The following is a 17,466-nucleotide window of genomic DNA, read 5'->3' as shown; positions in this document are numbered from 1 at the left end:
CCAACAATAAACACCAACAGAACCCTTGCAATTTTTCATGAAGAAGCACAAGAAATCTATATGAACTTAATCTCCAAGATTCCTCCTCCAAGAGTTCTTCTGATGCTCTCATAATCACTTATCTACCATGACTATCGCTATCGAATTCATCCTCCTCATAGTAACAGTCACGGTCACTTTCGCTGCTGGAAGAAGCAGCAGTAGGATAACCTTTGTCCTCATCTCCTCCCCATCATCATCTTCTTCTGTCTCCCCATCATCTTTTTCCATTTCATTATGACACTCTTCCCTTGCAACTAGATTACCATCAACATCTAATCCAAGGTTTTCCTCACCGTCGAGTCCACATTCAGGGGTTCTAACATGGTACGAGCAAACATCCCGGGAATTCTTTTCTCTGCAAGATAACATTGGTACATCATGTCTTCAATATGCTATTGTCTCTTTATCTCCCATGTTGTCTCTTCTGGATCAGTTGATGATTCTTTGCTACTTCCTCCATCTTCAATTACATCAGCATCTTCTTCTTCCTTTTCTCTTCACCATCACGCTTTTGCACTTTTGTCCTCCTCCAATAAATTTTGCGATCCTCATGTCTTGCTTGCCTCTTCCTTGGTTTTCTTGTACCTCGTGCATCTCTCTTTCTCACCCCACAACTGAAACTTCTTATTGTTTTTAGTGCTTTGGGCGCAAACTCATCTTGTGCTCTCTTCCTCTCTAACTGCTGATTCACAAATGATATCAAGCTCTCAATCTCATTTCTCAATAATAATTCAATTGTTTTTTTTTGTATTCTCTAATTTGCGTGATACAATTGGCTGCTCCACCATATTTTCCGTTCTTTGCATTATTTTCTGGCTCAGGCATTCCTGAAATTTTTAATGTCTGGAGATTTTCTTTCCTTTTTGGGTCTAATTAGTGCTAAAGGTTAAATTATTCACCTTTCTCCCTTTTATAGAGTGGGTAGATTTACCATAAATGTCCATTTAAGGCGCTTGGATAAACATCCCGTCTCTTGGCAGACCATGTGTATTCAATTTCATACGTAAATTTTCAACTTTCATCATTACTCTTGGTTAATTCCCATCCTTAACGTCTATCTAAACACTCCTTATCTCTTATATCTTTATTGTATTGTCATTAGGAGATTTTTTAGTTGGTCACCTACTTGCATGGCCTTAAGTATAACACAAATAATATTAATTGATTTTTTGCAGTTTCAAAGATGGAAACACCTGTTGAGAGGCATTATGGTTCACCATGGTTTACACGTCTGGCACATGCATTTTGTCATTTTTTAAACACCCCCACCATATGTCACAAATTCATTATCAGTTAAACTTGAACCATCTGGTTCGATCTATGCAACTCAGCATTTGCATGACCAACCGATGTACCCTTCATTATTACTTTCTACCCATCTACATAACATTTATGTATTTTGTCTTGATAAGTTCAAACAATTGGCCACAAAAATTCATTCATAATAAACACACAAGTACTCGAAGTAACTTATATCATACTATCGTTGGCGCTCAAAGATTCTTCGTTGAAAGTCCTCCTCTAAAGAGCCGAATACGCGTCTTTATCAGAATGAGATGTAGACATCACATATTTGTCATATGTTCCCCTTTGTGGGTCAGTGCTCGACATCTCCAAAGCAACCTCGTTTGCAGGAAATCAACAACTACATTACAAACTTCTAGTCATGAAACCATTCAAAGAAAAATATAACCTTATACATTTTCATACACATGGTCACCATCCTCTTTTCATTTCTTTCTGCAGCACGTTTATTTTCAAGTATGACATATTTATTTTCTTTTCAGATAGTTCATCACACCCAAATCACCTGTCATTATCATATAACATGTGACAAAAAAATATATCATTATTTCTCCAAAATCACCAATTTATATCTCAAACTCACCGTTCATTTTAAAAGATATATCTTTTGTTTGGTTTTTATCTTCCCCCTCTTATATATCTGTATTCATCCCTCCTCAAATGGATAATCAAAATTGCTTACAATTACCACCTGCTCATTCCAAATATAAAGATATTCAAGAACTATCTCCCCAGATGTCTGAGAAACTTATCTTACCAAACAAACTCCTATCATCTCTTACTGATTTTGTCTTCATTGACACAACTGTTGTAGTATATGAAAATGATGTAGCATTTGTCATATTTGTAGTGAATTCGTAGTTCCTACTTCTTCTATTAGGAGCTATATTTGTAAAAAGTGGCCTCGTCTTCAAACTCCAACAGTTATAACCTTTAATAGTTTGAAAAAATAAAATCCTTATCCATTCTCTAGCTAAAGTTGATTTAACAGAGTAATTAGATGAAGTCGATTTTAACAGAGTAAACGAGCAAAGGCCTTGTTATGCTTGTGGTTGTCTCATTGTTCTGTGAGTGGTTTCACTAACTAGTTGGCCCAATTATTATCAAACTACATTCACAGAAGAGCTTATGTGGTTGGTACTATGCAATGTTCCAAAAGGATGCACTGACTTTGAAGATATGAAAAATTTAACTTTAAAAATAGGAGAACTGGTTGAAGTTAAAGATCCATATGACAATTATCCTCTGAAAAACAATGTTGTGTTAAGATTGTTGATCAAAAACTAGGGTTGTTAATGGATAACCGAATATTCGATATCCGTCTGAATCGTTAGGATATTATCCAAAATTCGGATAACGGATATCGGATACGGATACCTTATTGGGTATTCTTACCTTAACGAAACGGATACAGAAAAGGCATTATCCTATAAGATAATATCCGATATTTGTTAAAGAATGCATATGCAAATTTTTTTATATTTTTTTTTGAGTAATATATTTAGTTGTTAGCTTGTTAGTATGTGAAGAGTGGTAGAAATAAAAATATTATGAAAGGACAAAAACAAAACTAGTGTTATTGGTTGTGAGAAAAGATGAGAATTTTTCAATATTGATGGAGAAGATTTGAGTTTTGTTTAAATCTAATTTAATATAATAATTTTATAGTCAAATTTGTGCATTTGATCAAGGTATTTGGTTTTGTTTAGTCGAATTTCCTTGAGGTACCTTTGATTTTTTTTGTAATTTATGAAATTAGAGAAAGACTAAAAAAGAACTTAAATTATTTTTATTATAATGAATTACTATTGGATATTACCGGATACTATCGGATGACATTATTATCGGAACGGATAACGAAAATATTTTTAAATATCCGTTGGATATCGGATATCCGGTAATCTTATCGGTAACGGATATGGCAGAGGCCATATCCGTTTCGATAGCTACCGTTGACAGGCCTATCAAAACCCCTTCCCACTGGGATTCCTCTGGTCACTATAGACGAAATTGAGCAATTCCTAATAGAATGCAAATATATTATGGTGCCAAGATCTTTTTGATACTTTTTTTGTATTATTGATCATAACAAGGCTACTTGTACTAAAGTAAAACCGAGAATAGTTCAACAAGATGGTGAATCTATCCAATCTTCTTCTCATAGAAGTTCATCTCCAAGAATCATTTATCAAGATGAACACCACCTCGACCAGTTACCGTCTCTTCAAGTTATGATTCTATGGACGCTCTAGCGAACCACCTCCCCTCGTAGAAGATAAATCTGCTTCCTTCTAAAGAGAAAAGGGTATAACTATTGTTGTCCAAGAAATCTCTTCTCTTGTTATTGATAGATCTATCAGTAGAAAGATAAACATGGGTCCGTTTACAGTAGATCCCCAGCTTTGAAAATTCACGAGGTTAGCCCCATCCAAAATTACATTGTAACTACTATGGCGAAGATCAACCAAAGCTTTTGGAGAACTTCATCAAAAAAAGGTAAGTGAAGACTGAACCACCTATTACTCAAGTTTTCACCTTTCTATCTATGAGACTATGTCGCATGACTAATTAGATTATTACATGCACAGTAGAAATTTCGAGCCAAGTTTATCTTGTTATTATTCTCGAAACATGTATGACTAAGCTTAAGAACATTTGTTCAAGACTTAAATTTGGTTAAGAACAATTTATTATTTATGCCCTAAATCATGATTCAAGTTAATCGTTTGAAAATGGCATGGAACAGTGATATGTGTCATTGATGTCATTCAGCAATGTTTCAAAATGATAATTAGAGAGAAATAAAACTACTATAAATCTGGATACATGACAGTATACGTACCAGCTCACATACAGGTGCAACTATTATAGGTCCAGAGCGGTAGTACATGTACCCAGTACACGTACCGGCGTAGCTATAGTTAGGAAACAACTTTGATACACATACCCGGTATGCAAACCAAAAAATATCTGTTGACTCGTGAACTCATGATGGTACACATACCTAGTATGCATAACGAAAAATTTATGTAGACTCCTAAACTCGTTTTGTCTTAAAGGTATACAAACCTAGTACACGTACCATGAAAACATAACTCACGAACTAGAAGTAAGTGCATGTACTTACCCAGTCGAATATTCTCATATTCCATCAGAGTTATTTTTATGAGATAATCGGCATTCGAACAACTCTCTAAAAATCACAGCTAGACATGTTTGATCCCACTATAAACTATGGTTGTCACTCGATATTAAAATCTTAAAGTGTTATATGAAAATTGTTAAGCTTATAGTTCGTATGGATCGTTTCTTCTAAACATTCATGAACAAATCATTATACACGGTTCGATTACGGTTTATCCTAACTAGAGTGTATATTCTGTTGTGTTAATATCGAGTCAAGCTTCCATCTAACGGTGGATATTGATTCCAAAGCTACCTTAGCTTAAATCTAAAGCAACCTTGATCTTGAAAGTCTATAAAAGGAGAACCTCAAACAACTGTGATTTTTGAATCCCTGAAACTTTTTTTGTGTGTCCTAGTTGTAAACTAGAGTCGTCATTTCCTTTAAACCTTTTTAGGTTTAGCAACTAAAAATACTTCGCTTAGGGATTTGTGAAGCCAGGTCTGAATATCTTTATCTTGATCGTTCGTGTATCTTGATCTCGGTACTGATTGTTGAGTCTCACTCCGATCAGGCAAGATAAATAGAAATCGCAAAGTTTCTGCATCTCAGACTTTGTAATTATACAAGTATATTCATATGTAACGATTCTTTATTGAAATCAGAGTAGGTTTTACTTGTGAGGTGAATAATAATCTAGGCTGCTCATAGGGAGTCGAAAGTACCGGATTCTGAGGTTTGCTAGATTTTATTTATTGCAAAAAAATTCCTAACCCACCTTGATCTTTCGATCAAAACGGAAATCACATATAGGCTTATCTGTGGGAGGAAAAGTAGTAGAAATCGGTCTCCTCGGCCGAGTACTCGCTACAATGTGAATGAGCGAGGCGATTTCCGAGTCCAAGGTCATTCCGATGAACAGTCGAGTAATCGACCGAGGAGACTGAGTAACCAACCGAGGAGACCGAGTAATCGACCGAAGAGACCAAGTACTCGCAGAGTAATTGGCTGAGGAGACCGAGTATTAGGTATAAGTCATGACTCATGAGTATTATATATAAATATCTAATAAAAAGGTTCTGAGTATGAGGCCGAGTATTGGCGATTTCCAAGTCCGAGCTCATTGCTCCTCGCTACAAGGTACCCCACCGAGTAGGACCGAGGAATTTTTTCGATTACTTTGGTGGGAGGCAAATTTGTTTAAAGTCTTTAATTTATTTGAAGAAACTCTTAGGATGTAAATGACGTCAGCTAAAGGAATCAATTGCACAGAGTCTTGCGAGATTCAAAATGCGTAAGGAGCGCGACTGTAACTGAATTTACTGTGACGCTGGATTTAGTCCCAACTGCATTCCAGCCCGAAGTATTGATAGTAGGCTAGAGTCTGTAGCGGCTTAATACAGTTTGGTGTTCAAATCTGGACTAGGTATCGGGGTTTTTCTGCACTTCCGGTTTCCTCATTAACAAAATTTCTGATGTTTGTGTTATTTCTTTTTCTGCATTATATCGTTTATCTTTATAATTGAAATATTACTGGCTGTACCTAAATCAATCAAAGTAGGGACGTCCATCGTAATTGTTGGATACGACTTGATTGATCTTTGGTATCGTCCAAGAACTCTCACAGTATAATCGGGTTTACGGTACAAGAACGATATTATAGGATCATTATCAAGTGCCTTGTACAAACGTACAAGTGTATTTACTTTTATTTATAATAATACAATTATAAATTACGGGAAATTATAGTAAATCACACAACAAGAATTTGTTAACGAGAAAACTGCAAATGCAGAATACTCTCAGAATGAAGCCTCTATACAAAGAACAAAGCCAACTTCGTATAGTGGAGGCCAAGTAATCTTCCCTAGTTACTTAGTTCCCTCAGTATCCCTGCGCCTAAACCGTCTGGCCAACGCACGTGAATCCCAAGATAAAAATCACTATCATGAGTTATTTTACCAGTGTAAAGTATTAACACTCAACTCTTTTTGATCATTTTCCAAACAGTAAAGGAACAAAGCTGCTTGGTAACTACTCCATCAGTCTTTGAATAAATGATATGTTGAGTTTTGAAAAAGGTTCTTCCTCTTAACAAGTAAACTCCTTTGTCGGGTTTAGATCAATCAAGATCCGAAATAATCAGATCTAAACTCAAAAGCTATCAGATTTTGATACTGAATAATACCACCAAATAATAGTTGCCGATTTATACGCCTACTTAACCAAATCTATCAAAGATTAATAAGATCTTAGTCGGATCCTATCCGATCAAGGTGTGTGCACAAATATCACGAGATGCGAAACCAATCAGAAAAATCGTCTTGTCTTCAAATCTCCAATTTTATTCACTTGTACATGCACACATCACTTGATTCCACTTATGATCGATCGTGTTAAAAATGGATGATCATAAGTTGTTTCTGATCTAAAAACAATTCTGAAGATCCTGCCAATCCGTTGATCTACTATGAGTGACCTTATATCATAAGAAAAGGTTCTCAAGAATAAACAAACTATAGATGCAATCAAAGGTTCAACAACAATTAGTCAATCAAATCAGTAATTGAAAAATAAAATAATAGTGGAATTATCTAGTTTCCCACCAACGGTACTTTCTAAAGATCTTGATCCCACATAAGTCTTAAATGAGCGAAGGTACGAGATTTCGCCTAATTAGGGTGCTCTCATCTCCGGAATAGTATTATGAGTAATACTATTAATCGGCTCCACCAGAAACAACAAAGATGAAGTTTTTTTTGGCTTAGGATAGTTTGTAAAAAGAAAAAACTTCACTATGTATAAACCAAGGATGTATGGACAATAAGGAAATTCCAAAACCGAAAAGGTTCTCAAGATACGTAAATAAGTACCTAATTTCGATTTTTCATATTTCCAAATAATATCCAATATGTAATTCTAAAATCTCTCTAAGAAAATATCTAATATTAGCTTAGCACTTGACTAACATAGTTTTTCTAGAGATATTTTTTAATTGCTAGAAAATCAAAAAATATAATTCGAAAATCTTAATCAAAAGATCATCCAATATTTCGGTTTGGGATCACCTTGAAGAATATCTTTAAACAATCTATGATAAGAATTGTGCCCATGTTCAAATTATGTCGACATCTAGAACTTCCCTATCTAGCAAACCCTAATTCCAAACTCACACAAACCCTAAAGTATATGTGAATATTGGAAATCGGTTTTGCTTTTGGGATCATTTCTACCATGACTCCTAACATAGGCTAGGATGGTTCTACCATGACTCCCTAACCTAGGATGGTTCTAACATAGGTAGGGATCGGTTATACCTTGACTTCCAACAAAATATAGGATCGGTTATACCATGACTCCCAATATTGGTAGGGATCGGTTCTACCTTGACTCTCAACATAAGTTAAGATCGTTCTACCTTAATTATCTTCCTTAAGTTCGAATTGGTCATCCAATATATCTTAAAAGAACACCGGACCAAAATACCTATTGATTTATTTTCGATTATGAAACAAGTTTGTATATCTACTTTCTTAAATCGATATACGGTGTCTGAAGCCCTTTAGTCCCGAGCAAGTCAGGGTAGGGCTAGAGATATTATCTCATAAAAATATTGCTAAGTTTCTACGCCGGCTCGCCTGCCTGATCAACTTGTACATGGACAGTAGTAAATCCTTCGCACATTCCGCACTGCGTTCACTTTTGGTACAGAGGATAGAGTAGTCACCATATCAATTGAATTATGAAATCACGACCATTGAGGTGGGTATACCCACATCCCTGTCCTGGATGCAGAGCTACAGGGGGGAGTCCCCTCCTCCCCCTTTCACGATCCTGCTACCTGCATCGCTACGGGGAGGAGTCCCCCTTCACAATATGGCAGGATGATATCACATGTTCACAATTTCGAGGGACAATAATCGATACCTTCCCGATAGATATGCACAAGAACCAAATAGTCTTTCCCGGAGACGAACATGGGACGATGCTGAAGAGGTAATCATGCTTGTTTTTTTCCGCGCCGATCGAAGAGCCAACCAGCACCCAAGAAACAAACACCACTCGTACACCAACACATATTTTCATTTAGAAATATCCGTCTCCAGTAGAACTAGCCAGCAAAGCCATTTAAGAAAAAATCCGCACGAGCACCAGATACAAGTTGTTCCAAACGAAAACGATGTGTGTGAAAGATCTATATTACCAATAATATGTAAGATTAAGCAACAAACGGGAGGACACCATCGATACCTTCTCTACAAGTAGGAAACACAGGAACCAAATGGGAACACTAGGCGGGCCTGAACATGTAATCGGGCTTGTCGTTCACCGCTAGGGGCAGAGATCCAACAAGCACACGGGAACCAAACACCACCCATAATCCAACACGTGTTTTCCATCGAGCAATAACCGTCTCGGAAAGAATTAGCAACTCATGCCACTAAGTACAAGAGAAACACGATCTTCCGAGACAAATCGCTACGATTAGACACGCTGTGCGTAAACATGCTGTAGTAAACGGGGCCAACTCAATCCAAGTAAAAAATTCCTACCTCCTCCACGTGGATCGCTGCTCTCCACTTCTGTCTATCCAACACATTTTCCTCCCGTTAAATTATGCTTCTTCAAGTCACACTTCACCAACTCGTCCCACGTAAGTTTCGTCCTACCTTATGCGCGCAAGATGCGTCCTATACGGACCAGTGCATCAGGAGGTCTTTGTCGTAGGTGCCAAAACCAGTGCAACCGATGCTAGGTGAGCATCTCCTTTATTGGTGCTACCTCCATCTTCTTGCGTACGTATCCATTCCTGATACGATCATGCCTTGTATGTACGTAATGTAATAAAACATAGTTTCCTATGATGAAATCATACCTATATTCAGTACACAATCAAGGAACAAGTTGTAATAGCTTATGTCGATGTCGTATTTACGAAGTTTAAAAGATAAACGTTATACTTTGTAATTCAATATACCATATCAAAGCATTCAACAAATGGTATATACTTCCTTGACACTTTGATCATAATAATATGACCAAGTCTAATACTAGAGTACATATACAACCTCTCATGCTATGTTTTCAATCTTAAACGACTTGAAAAAAATGATAGGAATGGAAACAACTCAAGTCAGTATTACTAACCTCAAGTGGAAGGACGATGTCTTCGGTGTAATCGATACATCTTCGCTTTCTTTAGGTCTTCGGAATAATACTTGTATGTCTCAACATTCCTAGACTTTCTAATCTAACTTAAACGAAGTTAACTCTAATAATCTTAATCAAGCGACTCTAATTTGAGTTTTGATACTAAAATATGATAACCAACATTGACATACCAATGCTTGGAGGGTTCAATATAGCAATGCTTTCCAACTCTAAAATCACACCTTCTACTCCCGCAGTTTCTTATAGTTTCACGTTCAGTCTTAATATTTTAATCTTAAACTCTAAATTAATCTAAAAATCTGTAGAATTTTTTTTGATAAGAATCATCAAAAAAAGACAAAATACTTCAACACAAAATGCTTCACCAGAAAAATCTCGCAATCCAAAGTATAATATGGATGAAGATAAAGCTATTTTCAGAGGTTATGTAGCATTTACACTTGATCATCTAAATAGGGTTAAACAATCATATCATACGTTTTGGGGAAATATTTTTAAACATTTTTGTCAGAAACAAGGGATATAAAAAGTCGTGATGTTACCGTGTTGTCAGGTCATTTTGGTACAATCAGCAAAGACATGAACAATTGGGGAGCTTTTATGATGCAAATAAGTCGTCAAATAGGAATGACTGATACTGAAGCCGATGTGGTAAGTAGCATTTCATATTATTTAATTAATTCTTAAAAAGTTTAATATTTTTTTAATAACTAATTTATTAATGTTCAAACAGCAACAACAAAAAAATCGAGAGGAATGATAAAGAACAAGAAATACAAGCTTCAAGCACGTAGCCTATTCCACATCCTCGTAAAGCTGAACCGATATAATCTTGATCTATTAAATGGATATCAAGTACCAAAGGAATCCCTTTACATAACCACAAATGTTTCTCAACGGTCCTCTTATTCTTCACCAGAAAAAAAACTCAAACCCTCAACCCAACACGTGTGGATCTCAACATGGTAATTTTTATCTGAATGTTAACGGAAATGTTGAAAGATATGATGGACTAGGAAACAAAAATGAAAAACGGAACAAAAAGGCATCTCAAGATGGTCCACAATCATCAACTTCAGAATTCAACATTCAAGAATTTTTTAAAAAACTAGAAAAGACTAGTATTATCAAAATAACAGTGCATAAAAAATGGCTACATAAATGAATAAGTTCGTAAGGAAGTTGAATAAAATATTTTTAATGCACATATGAGTAGATTCATGGGAACATACCCAACAAAGATGAATCGGAAACAACTAAAACTATGGCAAGATGAATTTGATAAAGCACATAAGGCACAATGACGCCTGACACCAGTTGGCATTGATTCTGATGAGGAGGACACCTTAGATAAGGATACAATAATATAATTACACTGGTTTAGTCATTAGTTTTAAATTCGAGATGTAATAGCTAGTTTAATTTCGATGTAATCCTTTGATTTAAATTCAATTTAATCCCTAGTTTCAATTTCAATTTCGATGTTGTTTGTTTGATCTTTCTTTTCATGATTTGTTTAAATCAAATTATATAAATAGAACTAAAATGATTGAAATAATAAATACAAAGTTTTTTTTTTTCAAAGAAAAAAAAACTAAATCATGTGAGGGTTTGTTCTTCCAGATTCAGCCTAATTGTGTGCAATGAGATCCTCCATTAGTCTTAAATATACACCTTTATTTTGAATTCTCTTTTCCACCACTCCATACTCTTTTGCCCTGATCTGGTTGAACCAATCATGATATTTCGTTCAAGATCTAGCCTCTTCGACCCAGTCTTGATATTTGAGGGAAGGGACCTTTTCTCGAAAAACTCCGGATGTGCGAGAAGCTCTGAGATTCAATCCTACACATATTTTCCTGGCATACCCCAGCCGGGCTAAGCTTTTTTCCTCAAATCTTTATCTGGATAACTTGTCAAACTGGTATCTCATCGATATTCCTCTATTACCATATATATTATGCAAAATGATTCTGATGAGGAGGACACCTTAGATAAGGATACAATAATGTAATTACACTGGTTTAGTTATTAGTTTTAAATTCGAGATATAATAGTTAGTTTAATTTCGATGTAATCCTTTGATTTAAATTCAATTTAATCCCTAGTTTCAATTTCAATTTCGATGTTTTTGTTTGATCTTTCTTTTCATGATTTGTTTAAATCAAATTATATAAATAGAACTAAAATGATTGAAATAATAAATACAAAGTTTTTTTTTTCAAAGAAAAAAAAAACTAAATCATGTGAGGGTTTGTTCTTCCAGATTCATCCCAATTGTGTGCAATGAGATCCTCCATTGGTCTTAAATATAAACTTTTGTTTTGAATTCTCTTTTCCACCATTACATACTCTCTTGCCATGATCTGGTCGAACCAATCATGATATTTCTTTCAAGATATGGCCTCTTCGACCCAATCTTGATATTTAAGGGAAGGGACCTTTTCTCGAAAAACTTCGGATGTGTGAGAAGCTCTGAGATTCAATCCTACACAAATTTTCCTGGCATACCCCAGCCGGGGTAAGCTTTTTTCCTCAAATATTTATCTGGATAACTTGTCAAACTGGTATCTCATCGATATTCCTCTATTACCATATATATTATGCAAAATGATGCGGGTGAGCAAAACCTTATTCACTTTTATTGGTTTCAACGAACGATATGATCCACAAACTACATGGAACTTCCTCTTCAAAATTCTAAATGCTCGATCGACATTTTTTTTATCCCACATCTGCTTCTTGATAAGATACTTTCTATCACGGTGCTTCTTGATAAAATACTTTCTATCACGGTTTTCCTCGTGATTGAGTATCTCAGTGTAAGCCTGAATTAAAGATGATCATGCTGGATAAATTTCATCCCCTATAAGATACCACAACTCATAATTATTGTTGTCGATGATGAAATTTGCAGTTGGTGTAGTTCTGTTAGAGCATTTGTCGGTCGAACTCGCAAGCGTTGCTATCTCAAGATTGTTATCAAATTTAGTTGATCAAAAGTATATCTTGATTTCTAGTCTATAATCGGCCAAGTCTCGAACTAGGATAGAAGTGTGTAGTTGAGAATCGGACATCACTGCGTTCTACCGTTTGAAGACGAAGATCAACAAAGCTTTTAGATAACTTCTTCAAAAAAATTTAAGTGAAAACTAAACCCCCTATTTCTCAATTAGTTGTTCACTTTTCTATCTACGAGAATATGTCACCTGACTAATTCGACTATTGCATGCATATCAAGAATTTCGAGTCAAGTTTATCTTGTTAATTCGTTCTCGAAATATATATGACTAAGCTTATGAACATTTGTTCATACTTGATGAATTTTAGTTAAGAACAATTTGTTGTTCATAATCTAAATCGTGATTCAAGATTATCATTCGAAAATAGCCTGGAATAACGATATGTGTCATTGTTGTTATTCGGGAATATTTCAAATTGATTTAAAGAGAAATGTAGAACTACTGTAAATCTGGATACATGATAGTATGCATACCATTTTCACATACTGGAACAATTGTTATAGGTCCGCAGCAGCAATACATGTACATAATACACGTACCAGAGTAGTTATAGTTCGAAAGCGACATTTCGGTACACATACCCGGTATACATACCGTAAAAAGTATGTTGACTCATGAACCAGGAAGGTACGCATACCTAGTATGCAAACCAAAAAATATCTGTTGGTTTTGAAACTGGTGTGGTACATATACCCGGTACGCAAACCGGAAAAGTTCAGTGAGTTCATGAACTTGTTTTTGTCTAAAGGGTACACGTATTATGACAAAAATAGTCACGAACAAGGTAGAGTACAGTACCCGGTACACGTACTTACCCTGAATATTTTCATATGCACAAAAATTATTTTCGTGAGATAATTGAAATTTGTATAATTCTCTAAAAACACTATATAGACATGACTGATCACATTATAACCTATAGTTGTGATTCATGATTAAAATATTAAGTGTTACATGAAAATGATTAAGCTTATAATTCAATTGGCTAGTTTCGGCAAACCTTTCATGAAAAATGTCTTTGTACACGGTTCAGATACGGCTCATCCTAACCAAAGTGTATATCTTGGTTGTTAATCTCATTTGAAAGATTCATCTAATGGTGGATATTGATTTCTTGGTTCCAAAGCTATCTTAGCTTAAAACAACATGTACTTTGAAAGTTTATATAAGGGAGAACCTCAAGCAACTGGGATTTTTTAATCCCCGAACTATTCTTGGTATCCTAGTTGTAAACTAGAGTCATCCTCTCCCTCAGACTCTTATAGGTTTTAGCGACCAAAAAGAATTCACTGAGGCATTCGTGAAGCCAGGTCCAACTATATTTATCTTGATAGTTCGTGTATCCTGATCTTGTTTCAATTGTTGAGCTTTGCTCCATCAAATAAGATAGATAGAAATGGTAAAGTTCTCTTCGTCTCAGACTTTGTGATTTCCACATGTTTTATACTTGTTAGGTGAATAACAATCTAGGATGCTCTTCGGGAGTCATAAGTCCGGAATTTGAGGTTTGCTAGACTTTGTATATTGTAATCCCAGTCTCACCTTGATCTTTGATCAAAAAGGAAATCACATATAAGCTTATCTGTGCGAGGCAGATTGGTTTAAAATATTCAATTAAGTTGAATCAACTCTTAGGCTGTAAAGGACGTCAGCTAAGGGAATCAATTGCGCGGAGTCCTGCTGGGATTCAAGAGGCATAAGGGCGCGACTATAACTAAATTGTTGTGAGGATTTAATTCGGTCCCAGCTACATTCCATTCCGAAGTATTAATAGTAGTCTAGAGTTTTTGGTGGCTTAATACAGTTTGGTGTTCAATATGGACTAAGTCCCGAGAGTTTTTTGCATTCGCGGTTTCCTCATTAACAAAATTTCTGGTGTCTGTGTTATATCTTTTCCGCATTATATTATTTATCTTTATAATTGAAATATCACAGGTTGTACTCAATCAAAGTAGATATGTTAGAGCATTGCTCGGTCGAACTCGCATGTGTTGCTATCTCAAGCATGTTTGTCAATGTTAGTGATCAAAACTATAAGTCTTTATTTCTAGTCTACTATAGCTAAGGTCTCGAACTAGGATAGAAAGTGTAGTTGAGCTCAAGAACTCCATGACAATCATCATACAAGACGAAGGACTACTCAAGGAACTGGTGGATCTTCATCGACTAAAAGGTATGTGGAGACTTGAACTTATTTATCACTCAAAAGTCTATTTATCTCTTATCTTGAGACAAAAGTCGATTTGCTATATAAACTTAGATTATACACATTTGGTATTTCGAGCCGAGTTTACCTCGCCTATCTATTTCTCGAAATATGTGTTGGTAAAGCTTTCACTTTAGCCAAGTTCATCTTTACCTAGTGACGAAAGTCATGTTATGTTTCAATCACTTTGAAAATTGCTCTGACGAAAAATGGTTTGTGAATAACAACTATATAACGTCCTCTGAGAATGTTTCAATGATTGAAATGAGAGTTTAGACTATATAACCATTTGGAGGATATGAGAATTATTGTGGAAACACATATATGTATAAGTCCTTATTTCTTGAACCGAAGTTTGCGAACTTTGTTGATCAAGTGAACCGGAGTAGCGCGTGAGCTAAGTCCGCGAAATCAGTCCGTGAACCCAGTCCGCGAACTGACGAAGTTCTCAAACCCGAGAATTTTAGCTGGAGTTTGTGAACTCCATCCGAGAACTTAATTCTGCGAACCTAGTCCGCGAACTTGAGTAGGTTATGTCTAAAAACGATGTTTAGTGAACTTATCTTTATAAACTAAGGAATGCAATTGTAAACCGTGGCTATATAGTTCATGAACCGATTCATGTGAATCAAATCGTTTTTGCTTCAATTGTGTCTTGTGTAGTACATAATATTTCCTTGTAATTGAACAAGTCTCTTACTAGTTCATTTGAGTCATTTGAACTAGTTATGGTGAAGAAGAACATGGTTGATATGAAAGTGATCATATGGCTAACCAATTTGGTTAAATATTGTTGAACCAACTAATGTACAAGTTTGGGTACGGTTACACAAGCCCAGGAACGTGCATTTTATTTGTGTATAACAAGCTATGTTTTCGATCTAACGGTTGATAAATATTAGCTTGAATCTAATCAGGTTTTCATCTAATGGTGAATATTGAATGCTTTGTTACTAAGCTAACATGGAGTGCAAACCATGATTTGAAAGACTATATAAGGGAGAACTCTATAAACTGGGAAACCAAATCCCCACACATTTTGTGTGATACTAGTTTTGCTAAGCTAGAGTCGATTCTACTTTAACCTTTGGTTTCTTCTTCTAAACCAGGTGTTGATGGTGGTTTTTAGCTTAGGGTTAAAAACGTAAAACCGCACATCTGACATGACGTCACTATGACCATTAGCGCATTTATTAGACCAATCAGCATGCCTACGTAAGAATTACCAGGGTACCTTTTTTTTATGTGTCATGTTCCACGGAAGAACCCTTAACATTGACCGACATCATCTATGCAAAACCCTAATTCTCATGCTACCGTTCCAATGGAAAACCACGCCATCCACGTCTCCCCGCCAAGGCATGCCAACCATGCCAGCCGCATCACCGTGCCAATGGTAAACCTTTCCAGCCACTTCTCCGCGCCAAGGCATGCCAACCATGCCGTCCGCACCACCGTGCCAATGGCAAACCTTGCCAGCCACGTCTCCGCGCCAAGGCATGATAACCATGCCAGCCGCACCACCGTGACAATGAAAAACCTTTCCAGCCACGTCTCCACGCTAAGGCATGCCAACCATGCCAGACGCACCGTCGTGCCAATGGCAAGCCATGCCAGCCATATCTCCGCGCCGAGGCCTGCCAACCATGCCATCCGCACCACATGTGCCAATGGCATGCCGCGCCAGCCACTTTGCCATGCCTAATCCATGCCATGCCGGCCTTCCCTTCATGGCTGCCAAAATGAAGGCTTGCGACAATCAACGGCCACCCTTCCATCTTAGATGCAAATCTCATCCGTCCAAGGTCACCAACCGACGCATGGTAACCTTTGGACCAACGCGGAAACCCTAGTTTGGTCGCGCCTAAAACATGCCAAGGCATGCCGACCATGCCACATGTGCCAATGGCATGCCGCTCCATCCACCTTGCCACGCCTAAGCCATGCCATGCCGGAATTCCCTTCATGGCTGCCAAAATGAAGGTGTGTGACAATCAACGGCCACCCTTCCATCTTAGATGCAAATCTCAGCCGTCCAAGGTCACCAACCAACACATGGTAACTGTTGGCCCAACGCCAAAACCCTAGTTTGGCCGCGCCTAAAACATGCCAAGGCATGCTGACCATGCCACATATGCCAATGGCATGCCACGCCTAAGCCATGCCATGCCGGCCTTCCCTTCACGACTTCCAAAACGAAGGCGTGTGACAATCAACAGCCACCCTTCCATATTAGATGCAAATATCAGCCGTCCAAGGTCACCAACCAACGCATGGTAACCTTTGGCCCAATGCCAAAACCCTAGTTTGGACGCGCCTAAAACATGCCAAGGCATGTCGAACATGCCACATGTGCCAATGGCATGCCGCGCCAGCCACCTTGCCGCGCCTAAGCCATGCCACGCCGGCCTTCCCTTCACGGCTGCCAAAACGAAGGCGTGCGACAATCAACGGCCACCCTTCCATCTTAGATGCAAAATCTTGACCGTCTAAGGTCGCCACCGAGTCGGCAAGTCTCTCAAACTCAACTTGCCAGAAAACAACAACATGCTACATGTTTTCCATGAAAACACTCGAGACATCAACACATGTCA

The sequence above is a fragment of the Papaver somniferum genome, chromosome 8 (genome assembly GCF_003573695.1).
Source record: "Papaver somniferum cultivar HN1 chromosome 8, ASM357369v1, whole genome shotgun sequence".
NCBI classification, from domain to species: Eukaryota; Viridiplantae; Streptophyta; class Magnoliopsida; order Ranunculales; family Papaveraceae; genus Papaver; species Papaver somniferum.
Note: the sequence above shows the minus strand (reverse complement) of the source record.